Here is an 11,956-nt window from a genome sequence, read left to right as displayed (position 1 = left end):
TCGGTCCCCGTCCCTCGCCACCGGTCAATCCTATCGTGGGCCTTGTTGGACTCGCAATGGGTATGAAAAATGCTTTATCAATGCCCTCCGGGTGGAAAGAGTAAAGGAAATAAAATACTAAAGTTAAAAATTCTTTAAAATCTATTTTAGAAAGGTTATCATATAGAGATTTGTCATATTTATTAAATCTAATGTTTGATTTAAATCGTGAAACAAAGTAAAAACGATAATGAAAAAAGTACTTAATATTTAATAGGCTGTATGTAGATATTAGACAAAATCTTTTATCACTGGTCGTTTCTTTATTTAATCGTACTTCGCAACCCGATACTAAACAATTTACTTGTTGCTCAGAAGGTATAGGAATCTTTCTGTTTCGAGGAGATTGGCTAGACACGTTGGTGAGTAGCGGCAGTTAAGGAAATTTAGGAGGTTTTCGTGTCGGCATCTCCAGAATTACTATTGTCGTAATGTGCTATAACGACGAAGGTCCTATAAAGGATCTTTATTACTAACATATTTCACGTAAGAAAATCTTTCAAATAGTTAAGCTTAAAATTTAATATACACTTTATGCAAATTATTAAAACGGTTATACGAATCGAAGAAAAAATGATTTTAATTATATAAATTGTATAGATTGTGATCTGCGCTTTACGTCCTTCGACACTTTATAAAAATAAAATAAAATAAATTTTTTGCAGACATCTAAATCTTTTTTGTCTGTGTTTTTACATTTTTCTCGAATATAATAAAATTATTTATGACAATATTAAAATTTATATTTGGGAAATGTGCATATAAATTCACTGATGTACAATTCGGCTTAGAATTTTAAAAATAAAATGCGGAAGTTCGTAAGACAGGTCAAGATAAACGGGTCTTAACCAAAGTTTACGTAAGATATTCTACTTTATTTTTATTTTTTAAGAACTTTCTTTTATGAATATTCTTATTAAGATAAGTTTGTTATAAAATTGCCTTTGTCAGTTTTATTATTTAAAAAATAATCCGAAGACTCGAATGCCCCCATCGACACATTATCGCTTGAAGCCTATTTTAGTTTTAGTATTGGATTAATAAATGTTAGGATATACAAAAGTTAAATAAGTTAGACATTTGCTGAAATGGCATATAATATACGTAAAGTGATTATGTTACATAAAAAGTTATTGTGTCATACGTTTAGTATGTATTATGTATTATATTGATGTAAAATAACTGTAAACCGCTCAGAAAAATTAATATAATAATGTTTTAAATCTCAATCAAAATAAAAAATGTCTATAAATGAAAATTGCTAGTGTAGTCGATTTATTTTTTCCTACTTGCAAGGATAGTATCTTCTTCAATTGAAGTAAACAATCAATCTTCAGCATCAGGTCTTGAAAAATAAACGTCTCTTCTGTGTTAGCAATCACTCTTGTAGTTCTCGTGTTGCTTGAGATGAACTGTAACAAAAACTCACTGTATAGCACTGTTATTAATTATTGGTACAGTACATGGAAATATAAATAAAAATGCATTTAAACTTCGTTAATTTAAAAATTTTTTAAATATTAATGCTAGTGAATTAAAAATAAATATTTATCTTACTAGAAATTTACCAGACATTATTTATATTTTTATTTATTGATATAAAATATAGAAAATAGTAAGATAATCATAAATTTTCTAAATTTTTCATTATAATAATAATACTATACCTATACGAAAGTGATTTTACAAATTTAGAAATTGATTCACGAAAGTGTCGTGAAATAACGACGCGAATTAATGACATATTTTGTGAGTAAGTTCAAATGTTCTTATACCTTTATAACAACCAAAACCTTCATGAATTCGTCCTTTAGTTATACGGCGATTATTTGTGTCAAATAGCTTATTTCTATTATTATTTCATAATAAATTTATAATTATTCTAATATTTTAGTATAAAAATAACTGCTAATTAGAACAAAAATTTGTATATAAATTTGTGGTTTATATAAATAATCATAAGTTAATTATCCAAAATGATTTAATGGATCACTTTCTTAATTAAAATTTTTTATTTTTTTTCATAAAAACTTAGATTACAACATTTGATTACAGTATTCATTATATAATTCATTTCTTTAGGATTATTTTTTCTCATACTTTATTTTTTCTCGGTATATCGCCTGAAAATAATTTAAGCTTAATTTTACCTTGTATGAATTAATAAAAACAACACCATAGTTGTCAAATTTATTTTGTTACATTGTATTGCTCGTGTAATACAATATGTATCGATTCAATTGAATATTGATATTCGTATAAAGAAGCTTAACCAGAGCTTAATGCAATTTCAGATTAGATAGTTAATTTATTTAGTTCGAAATCATATTTTTATACATAGCCTCTGCGTTATATATTTTAGAACTTCAAAATTCTGTAATGACCAAACTCATCGTTGATTCATAGGTTATATTTTTTCGCATTAAATTGCCGATTTTCTTTTACTAAAGTTTTTCTCTGTTACTCTTTCTTATACTGAATAATTTATGTTGTAACTTATGTCGAATCGAAAAAATAATATTTTTAACGTTAATAATAAATTTTCATGCAAATTCTAAACAAAATATGCAATACTGATTTGCGATTCCGCATTATTCACTAGCTACGTGTGGCACACGCCTAGGAGCACCGGGTCTCGAGGACACCAAAATTGGAAAAATAAAGCAATTGTACTGTTGCAATTGTATATTATAATTTGTAAATAATTCTATAGCTCCAATTAAACGTTGTTAGTTTATTATGTAAAATTATACAGAGGGATCCAAATTCTTCTGTGCCAAGGAGTCCTGAACGTCTTAATCCGCTACTGCTGACCTTGTGCAAACCTACGATTTTTACTTTCCCGGCTGTTGTATATAACAGAGAAGAAGATCTCGATGGAGATTCGAAAACGTTAGTTTTTTCTGTTAATTTTCGTCGTTTGTACCGGAAATTTAAAGGTTGAAGTTGCTGGATTAGACTTTATATGTACCGGTAGTCACGAGTGAAGTTTGTCAATTAAACGTTGTTAGTTTATTATGTAAAATTATACAGAGGGATCCAAATTCTTCTGTGCCAAGGAGTCCTGAACGTCTTAATCCGCTACTGCTGACCTTGTGCAAACCTACGATTTTTACTTTCCCGGCTGTTGTATATAACAGAGGAAAAGTATGGCGATCGGTCAAACAATGACCCCGAAGATTTTTTTACATTTTTGGACTTAGGACACATTGAAACGTCGAGAAATGCAAAAAATTCGGGGGTAATTTCTGTATGTATGGATGTTAGTGTGTGGGGGGCACGATTTTGTTCACCCTGTTTGAAGCTTAATAACTCCTGTGCTTTTTGTCGAAAATTTCTGAAATTTTGCAGGGAGGTTTGTTTATCGTTCTTTTATTGCTATTAAATGTTACGGGTTAAACGTTGAAGGGGTGGGGAGATAATGGGGATCGTGTGTATCTCCAGTAGAATCGGACTTAATGACGATTTTATTCGTTATTAGCATTTACAATTTTTTTTTATAAAACTCATCCCTACTTTCAAAATTAAGCTTTTTGACATTTTATAATAGTTAAAAATGTAAAAAATTTTTTAATAAAATAATATAAGAGATGGCGCCACCAAAATTTTAAATGTTGCCGGGAAAGTTGAGCAACTCGTGCTGGTTTATTTAAATATTGACATAAACTTAAAAGAACTTTATAAAGTTTTAGTTTTTTTCATTTATTTAGAATTGTATTTCATAACTTCAACAGATTGAGAAACCATGTTCTAAATAATTTATTGAAAATTGTGATACCGCCTCTAGGGATATTCTGTAAAAGAAAAGCTAATATCAACACATACGAAATTTTAATAAATTGAATTTTCTGTGTTCTAAATATTTTAATTTAACTCTACTTATTCAAACAAATAAAACTGGAAGAAAGATTAATGAAAAATAAACTTCCAATTATAGTAAGCATTAAATATAAATTTTGTATGTTGGAATTTTGTATTGGAATAGTTACATTATTGTTTTATTTTATGGCTATATTTTAATAAAGTTTTGCTCGAACGTGTAGATTTGATTTTAAGATATAAATTAAATTATTCAAATTATTTAAAATAACATTTTTTAATCAGTAAACATAAATTTACATTAGCTATTGGCTGATTGCTTTAATTTCAAAGGAAAATAAACAGTTAACGTCTGTTGTCATAAATAATTTAATAAAAATTATTTAAAATTAAATGTTTTAATTTGTAAAAGATTAAATGTAATTTATTTTACAAAGGTCAATTTTTAATTATTAAATTTACTGCTTTATAAAATTTCAGCAGATATTTATGTTGACAATTTGTAAGGGGAAAGAGCACTTGGTTTTGATTCTTTTCTTCTTGCTAATGACTTGCTGTTACTAATTAGTACAGAAATTCGGTTAGTGAGATTGTCATTTTTGCTCTCAAGGATCGAAAATTAGAGACTGTGAATAAAAATAATCTGTTCAAGATGTTTGATATACTTTGACACATATTACAAAAAAACTAATATTTTTAATGAAGTTTCAAAGAATTTGTTTGAATAGGTAAAGCGAATAAAGATTTTAATTTTATTCTATTAATAACTTCTCTTTTTGAAATACATTTAATAATCTATGGAATAGGAAGAATATTTTACTCTCACTTATTCTTGATTCTATTTCAAAATAAAAAATAAAACATTTTAGTTTTAAAGCTGGTAAAGCGCAGCGTTTTTCACTCGATGTCCATCAGGACTTTCAAAGATATTTTATTTAAAACATAATAACTTATGAAAACAATTTTACATTAAAATACATTTAATTATAATTATATTTGCTGAATATAACGATACAGTTATTCTTTTACTTTTGTTTTATATTATATTAAAATGAAAAATTTAATATTTTTGATTGTTTTATATTTAACATTTAAGAAGATGATGAACTTTGCTGCGATCACTTAAAATTTAGATGATGGGATGGCATATCTAAAAGGATTTAGAAACGTTAGCTTAAGAGCATGCAGAGGTGATAAGCGTATTTTTCGAGTACTTGATAATGGCCATACGTGCAAACAGAAAGAAAACCAGAGTATCAGATTAAACGAACAGAGAAAGCAATTAATAACAAAACAAACCATAGCTGATGAAAGAACAATGAAATGAGAAGTGACAGGACTGAAAAATAGTTTTGCATTAGAAGTAAATATTCCACTCCAATGAAAAAAAAAGATAAATTAAGCCGAATAAGAATACAAAACCGAATTAAAAATGATTCAAAATAATATAAAAAGATCCAACATTAAATATAAAAACTGCGAAGAAATGTAACACAATTTATAATATTAACCGATAGTCAGTCATTTTTCTAGCGTTAAAGAATGCATTTTGATCAATGTAATTACAAAATTATTCAATTAATGGATAATGTTCGAATTAAATGCTCTAAAATTAAGATAAGATAATTACAAATAAATGTAGTTACTTTAAGATAATTAATTAATATAACAAAGGATAAATGATTAACATGAATAATTTTATCAAAATATCTCAGATTAAAATTTAAGAAAGGCATAGTCAAGATAATTAATCTATGATGAATGATATAATTTAATTAAATTTTCTTTTTAATGAACAGTTAGCTATTTGATACTTACTAAGACTAGTTAAAACCAACCACACGGCATTCGACAAATGGAAACTAATTTGAATTATAAATGATAGTCACGCTTATTATCATAAGGTTAAGATAAACTAAATAGTCTATTCAAAATATATCTTCAATAGAATTAGCAAAACTGATATTCTAAGATATTTCACCGCATTATGCTTATATCCGGAAGTGAACTTTTAAGTCGTTCTCGTCAAAAAGTTATGCATCTTTTTTTTTCAGAGTAAGATTTGAAAAGTCGAAAATCCTTAATGTCAACGCGATCAATATCTTTAATATTTCATCAGTTCCCTAGTAAATATATGCAACATTTATCTGACCTCTCTCTAAACTTAAAGATAATATGTATACGTAATTATAATATACATATATTAATTTTATACAAAATATCATTCGCGCTTCGAATTTATCTATATTATCCCATATAACAAGAAATACGTATGCTGTAGTGATGGACTGTCGATTTAAGAGTTCGAGGTGTACGATTGTCATGAAATCTAATTAATAAGATTAGATTTCTGAATTTCTTAATTTTAAATAAGTCTTGAAAGGTTGCACTTCTAAATTATAAACGTTAAACTATTCATTAATTTTGTTTTGCCAATAAGTATTATATTAATGAGTTACATGCCACGCCAACTTCTCAGTTGTTAGTTATCAATCTATTACAACGAATAATGTTGTAATAATAAATCATAAATCGTACAGATTACTAGTTATAAGTTAACGGTCTATTAATCAATTTGTTGCAATGCCGAATACAATATTAATGAAATAATGTCTCAAAAACACTTTCTTTTTACTTACATTTACTTTAATTACAAAGAATCTAAAGATATTTATCATCATACAAAGAGTATAAGTGTTTACGTTAAAACAAATATAGAATAACCCGTATTTAATTTTTTACGTTGCTAAATTTTTTCTTTTCATTTAATTTCTACACGTCGGTCGCGAAGGTCCTAGCTGTATGAGGAAGCCGGATTTGAATCCGATCCAAAATTTGATTTTTTTTTTCCGTATAGGTCTATAATTAAGTAAGAATTTCGTTTACTGTTCTTCGTTTAGGTCTACGTTTCAAGATGGGACTATTCTTATTGAACAAAATTGAAATTGGCAACGTAATCCACAATATACTCGTATAAAATTCAATTTAATTTAATTTTTTTCATTTAAAAATTAACTTAATTTCCCAGATCAGCATTTATAATTTTTATAGTTATTGGTTTTACTTTGCCAATTCTAAAGAAAAGATTTTAAAAATTGTATTTTAAAATCGAAATGACTTTCATTACGGGTATTATCACATGAATTTTTCATTTTTATGGAAACGCTGATTATGATGAATGTATCAACGATATAATCATTGTAATCGATGCTACGTAATTGGTTTAAAATTCGAAAATAATAAACAATGTACGAATCGTCTCAAAAATCAGAATAACTCCCGAACATATAATAAAAGATTGGCAGGAATGTTGCATCGTAAGGTATTCTTCTACTTCTTCGAATTCGATCTAACATTTTACTATTTTTCGTGAAAAGTTCGTTTAGGATTGTTGTTCTTATCGCTCCTTCTTTCTAGTCAATTCCGTTCGGACTTGTCTATAAGAGAAAATTCGATTTCTGTTACATAACCTGTATGTTTGTTGGTTTTGCAAAAGAATTCGGTGCTGAGTGTTACGCGTAAGAAATTTTATTTCCGTTATGAAGAATCCGGATTCAAAGTCAAGATATTTCAAGAGTAATTTCTATTTTTTTTTTTTTTTTTTTTTTTTTTTATTGTTTTTGCCGAATCAATTGAGGATGGTTCGGGCCTGTATCTAATGAATAAAACAAAAATTATTCGTAATATTTATGAGGAATGATTGATACGTAAGTTCTCTATTTTTATAAAATTAGTTTGGTAAAAGGTAGAACAATGTAGACAGTTTAAAAATCATTTGTTTTAATCATACATATCATTTTTCAATTAACATTTATAGAAACACATTTTCTCAAAAGTTCAATCCATTTCTGTATTCCTTGCATGAAAATATTTCTGATTTTTCCTTTATCCATTCCCTTATGGTAGCTTTGAGCTTCGGCATCTGACGAAAAGTGTTGATCTTTCAATCTTTTCTTTAATTTTACAAACAACCAGAAGTCTAATGGCGCCAAATCTGAACTGTAGGAGGTGCAGAACAACCTTTAACTTCAACTTCTTAAGAGTCTTCGTTGTTTTCTTATTGTAGTGTGGTCTTGCTTTACAGTGATGCAAGAAATGATTGTTTTTTCTAGCCTTACATTGAAAATACTTCACTTAAGTGCTCGTAAGATTTCACAATACTTCACTGAATTGATTGTTTCTATTCCAAAAAATCGTTAACACGACCTTTTAAAGACGAGAATATTGCATCGACTGTCTTTTATTCTATTGGTTTATAATAATGAGACTAGACACTCGTGACTACTAGTGGTGATCTGTTTTTATCCACGCAATTTGTCAAACAATGCTGTGGAAGATCTCATTTATTAATCGACTATCGTAACTACAATGGCGTTAAAAGTAACACGTAAAGTTCTAATTAAATAAAATACTATAACCGAAAGCAAAATAAATATTTTTGTTATTACGTCATTAAAAATGTAACATTTTATACAAACAACTTTATACGCGAGGTAGTGCAAGACTAATTTAATCAAATTTTGTTTCACGTAAGAAATTTTGTCGAGGATATCTATTGTTTTAGAGTATGGCGACAAATAAAACGTTACGATTCATAAACTTTAAATCTACACGTTAAACTTTTTTCAGAATTAAAACAATAATTTTTCTTTTTTTGTTTGAAACAAACACAAAAGTTTCATTAAATATCTCATTGTAACGAAATTACAAACTCAAAAATGCATTATATTAGTAACAGGCACGTAGGCAGGGAGGAGGCTCGTGGGGGTAAATCCCCCATCAAATTTCGGTAGAAGACTACTGCTAGTAGCAAAATGTCGGCATGAAAACCGAAGTGGTTAAGCCAAAAATTATGCGAGAAAGTATTTGTTTAATTTATCTCGCGGCAAGTTGCATATTGTTACTTTAATTAAGCATTACTAGCCATTATCGTGATTTTTATATCAAATAAAATTTTTAATATTTAAAAACTTTTAATATATAGTCTATATTACTCACCATACATGAATAAATTATTATTACATTATTAAACTCTTATTAGAAATAATTTACATTAAAGTAAAGAAAACACGATTATAAATTTAGTTGAATTTGATTTTAAAATATAAATATCGTAATATTAAATAAAAGATTGATGTTTTTATTGCTATTCTAAAACGTTGTAACGTGCCTTTTGGGACTGTTTCTTAATGGTATCAATATTTGGATGCATTCAACTATTGATGCCGAAAGCAACAGTTATTAACGTTAATAAATCCGTCTTTTGTCAACGTAAACAACACAGCACTAGACAGATTGATTTGATGAAATCTGTGCAAAAGAATAACGTAAAAGTTACCGAAACATATATTTTTGAAGTTGATTCACTATAAGAGATTAGTTTTCACCAAATTAAAAATAAATTTTTTAACAGTGAAATTTGATCTTTTTTCGTTTCAAATATTAAATACATTTGGAAACTTTCGAATAGATTTATATATATATTTAAATTATATATCTATATATTGATAATTTGAAAATTTTTGTATTTTTTTTCTTGGTTGACTTTTATTAGAATTTTTTTACAAATTTTTTTCTTAGGAACCTTATAAGATTAAACGTAGAATACAATTTTTTTGCTATCAAATCGAATCAAATTTTCACATTGCAAGAATATTCCTGTTTTACATTACAGAACATAGAAATAAATTCAGCTTATACAATATTTTTTCTTAATTTAATCATTTCCTCGGAATTTCTAATATAAACAAACGCATAAGTTTTATTTATCATTTATAAATTTTACATCTTATTTGAAATGAAACTTTTTTCCAGTTTTATCGACGCTTTAAAATATGATCGTCTTAGGAAGGAAGTATCTTTATTTAAAATATTTCCGTAATAGAAGATAAGTTATTTATAAAAGGATAATAATAAATTTATAAAAATTAGAAATCTCTCCGATTTTTTCAGTTTTCACAAAAAGAAAATTCCTGAGATGCAATTCAATATTAATGAACGCATTGTATTAAATTAAATATCATTTCATAAAGTCGATACAAAGAAGAATAAATTGCATTTTTGTCATAATAAATGATGAAATTTAAATGGTTTTAATATCATTGATGATAATATTTTTTTGTTCTTATCAATATCTAATTTTTATTTAATCATTTAAAATGATTATAGTAAAAATATAATATTTCGAATTTTAGACTTTTTAGAATTAAATGTATAAAAATTTTATTTAAAAAATGCTCTTTTAATTAATAGGAAAAATAAAATGCTTAATATACCTTGTAAGTTATTGGATTTTTTAAGAGCTTTTGATTAATGTTTTTAGGAAAATGTATGATTAATAAATTCTGTATTATTAATGGAAAATAAATAAGTTCCTAAGCATATAACAAAAAATTATTAATAGAAAATGACCCCATTCAAATGTGAAGTACCAAATGTTCTTTGAAATTTTCCTTAATATTTTCTGTTTTATACTGTACAATTCTTTAAGAAAGTTTGCATCCTAACATAAGATCAATCATTCCAAAATGAAGAAAGAAGCAAAACGCAAAATATTCTAAAAACTTATTATTCGAGAAAATTAATATACGAAATGAATTTAACAATAAATGTAACATTGCAATAATAGAAAAATCAAATTCCATAATGTGTTGTTATCGCGTTAAGTCGAATGGCTGCTTGGTCTGACCACGATACTAACATGAAAATCGTCTTCGAATCCAATTTCGATTCACCTGACTTTTATTGTTATTACAATAAATATACTATATAAATAATCGATTCCAAATCTTTATCATTTTCGTCTCGCTTTTGTACTAGTTGCAGATACAAATCCGTATCATGATTGTGCTTCCAACTGAAAAATTCAAATCAAATTCAAATTTTAGTTTTCGACGAATTTTATCTTTTGAAAAGTTAAAAAAATTAATATATATGTATATATATTGTAATGTGAAATACAGTAGTACAAATATTACAGTTATTGAATTCAAACTTCTATAAAATATAAAGGAAAACTCACTTATATTTTTCTATGTTTCTGATTAAGATCTAATGGTAGTCGAGAAACTTACGAATAATAAAATCTCGAAGTAATGTGTATTTTTTAAATTATTCGAAATTATCTTAAGATAAATAAGATAATTTCAGTTACTGGTCACAGCGTAATATAATCTATCGTAAATAGATACAGTAGAAACTCGATTATCAAAAGCGGTTTTCCAAAAATAAAAAATAGAACATGTAGCGTTGAACATAGTACTGAGTATAATACACAGAGACCAAACTCTACGTAACTGGAAATTCCTTCGTCATCTGTTGATTGTACGCTACGAAATTATGCCATACATGAAACGTTACGTTATATATTGAGTAAATTTATTTACTTTCAAATGCAGTAATTGCATTACAATATTTATAGTTCGTTAAAGTTTAAATGCGAGTGTTCGATGTACCCAAAACACAAACGAATTTCAGGATTATACCAAAGTTCGTGCATTCGAAATAACCCTGGTCCCATCAAGGTCGGATAATCAAGTTTCCATTGTCAATATGTACTGTACTACTTTCAATATATTCTGTTTACATTTTGTAAAAATAATCATTTACTTGTTAAGCTTTGTCGATATTCATTATTAATTTCACTAAATCGATTTTGTCTATTGTTTTTAAAATCATTATAAATGAGTTGGTGCATTAAAGAATTATAGGCCTACTAAATATTAATTGTAACAATATTATTATATAAGCATTGATATCTAAAAGACGATATTAAATTGAAGGTTCCTTCAATAACGACCATCTCTAAACAGCGGCCAGTTTTTTATGTTTCCGTTAGTGACCGAGGTTTGATTGTATTTGAATACTGTATTAAGTCACTATAATTTAAAAGCCAGCAAAGAGTTACATAACTTTCCCAGCAACAACATTTAGAACTGCGTGTGGCGTCATCTCTTATGATATTTTATTTGAAAACTTTTTATATTATTATAAAATGGTTAAAAGCTTAATTTTGAGGGTAAAGGTAAGTTTTATATTTAAAAAAAAAAATTGTAAATAATAATCACGAGTAAAGTCTTCATTAAGACCGATATGACAC

The 11,956-nt window shown here is 26.8% G+C and overlaps 1 protein-coding gene and 1 long non-coding RNA gene across 4 annotated transcripts in view; one reads left to right on the top strand and one right to left on the bottom strand.

The window, feature by feature from the left end:
• LOC136985324 (A-type potassium channel modulatory protein KCNIP1-like) overlaps positions 1–11,956 on the top strand; it is a 36,539-nt gene that overhangs the window by 12,841 nt on the left and 11,742 nt on the right. The window lies entirely within an intron of this gene.
• The window catches only part of LOC136985329 (uncharacterized), a 34,223-nt gene continuing 22,552 nt past the window's right edge, over positions 286–11,956 (bottom strand). Inside the window, exons 2-3 of one of the 2 annotated variants that reach the window (XR_010882323.1) lie at positions 1,329–1,451; positions 286–492 (exon numbers count right to left, since the gene is read on the bottom strand). This is a non-coding gene — a long non-coding RNA (uncharacterized lncRNA). Of the gene's footprint in view, positions 493–1,291; positions 1,452–11,956 lie in introns of those variants that run through there. The other variant, XR_010882322.1, reaches the window with a different exon arrangement.

The sequence above is a fragment of the Centruroides vittatus genome, unplaced genomic scaffold, assembly GCF_030686945.1.
Source record: "Centruroides vittatus isolate TY-2023 unplaced genomic scaffold, ASM3068694v2 contig_958, whole genome shotgun sequence".
Taxonomy (NCBI): Eukaryota; Metazoa; Arthropoda; class Arachnida; order Scorpiones; family Buthidae; genus Centruroides; species Centruroides vittatus.
Note: the sequence above shows the minus strand (reverse complement) of the source record. Positions and strands in the feature narration are given on the sequence as shown.